Genomic DNA, 1,145 nt, shown 5'->3' on the forward strand with positions numbered 1-1,145 from the left:
CCTTTGCCAATTCGAGGGTGTACAAGCGTGAATCCGTTCAATTTGCAACAACCAAAAGCCACCAAGTGCCACAATTTTGCATTCAACTATAACTGGTGCAAGAACAGAGAGTTTATTAAATGATTCTGCATTATAAAATAGGAAGTAAAAACAAAAGTTATATTTATATGTACATTTTCTTCAATAAAAATTCGAATTAAACACAACGAATCAGTGCAAAAAACGCCCGAACAGGGACTCGAACCCTGGACCCTTAGGTTAAAAGCCTAATGCTCTACCGACTGAGCTATCCGGGCTACAGATGGCATGGAGGGGTATTAGACATAATATAGCGACGGTGTCTGGCATTCGAAATAGTTGCAACGTTTGCCACTGAGGGCGTCACTTTCCATGCGGGTATCGCAAATCTTTGTTAAGAGATGTCTGATTGTGAGATATCATAGCCCTTTCACGCAATATTTTTTTAATCCGTCTCCTTTGCAAGAATTCATGATATTAGTCTGTCGAAAAGTGTTTCTTTAAAATTCTTTAAAAAACGATCAAAATTTAAAAGGTTACAGTCGGTAGTCATCTTTATATTCACTTCAGATCTGTTCAATTCTATTTCTTAATATTTTATATCTATTTAAAAGTAGATGCGCACGTACGTTTCCTAAAACTTTTTGGATTTACAGGTTATATTAAATCAATAAAAATTTATATATGGATTTTTAAATTTATACAGTGATGATGAATTTTGAATAGTAAAAATGCTCATCGCTATCAACAACTCTAATGCATTTAAACAGCAGAAGTGTCCTCCAGGACAAAGTTTATCAGTATATAAGTGTGACCCTTTCTCACTTGTTTTGTCTGGTTACCATTAATATATATTAATGTATTTGGACTGAATACGAGAATAAACATCTATATAATATTATATACATTATATTTTGTTTGAATGTGGGTAGATAAGGAGCAAAGTTGCCCTGCTGGCCTACTCTACGTGCTCTTTTCAACCATATCGCAGTTGTAGGACATAAATATTTCACGACTGACAAAACACCTTTGTCGTGAACCTCTATGGACTGATCTGCCCCAACACGCGCCTGCAGACACAAAAGGCGCGGCGCCGCTGCTAAAGAACCACTGTAGGTTCCAGACAT

The 1,145-nt window shown here is 36.3% G+C and overlaps 1 non-coding gene across 1 annotated transcript; it reads right to left on the reverse strand.

The window, feature by feature from the left end:
- Positions 1-223: 223 nt before the first annotated feature.
- Positions 224-296, reverse strand: TRNAK-UUU (transfer RNA lysine (anticodon UUU)). The gene has a single exon. It is a non-coding gene; the product is annotated as a tRNA-Lys (tRNA).
- Positions 297-1,145: the final 849 nt, after the last annotated feature.

Source organism: Cloeon dipterum, chromosome 3 (assembly GCF_949628265.1).
Source record: "Cloeon dipterum chromosome 3, ieCloDipt1.1, whole genome shotgun sequence".
Taxonomy (NCBI): Eukaryota; Metazoa; Arthropoda; class Insecta; order Ephemeroptera; family Baetidae; genus Cloeon; species Cloeon dipterum.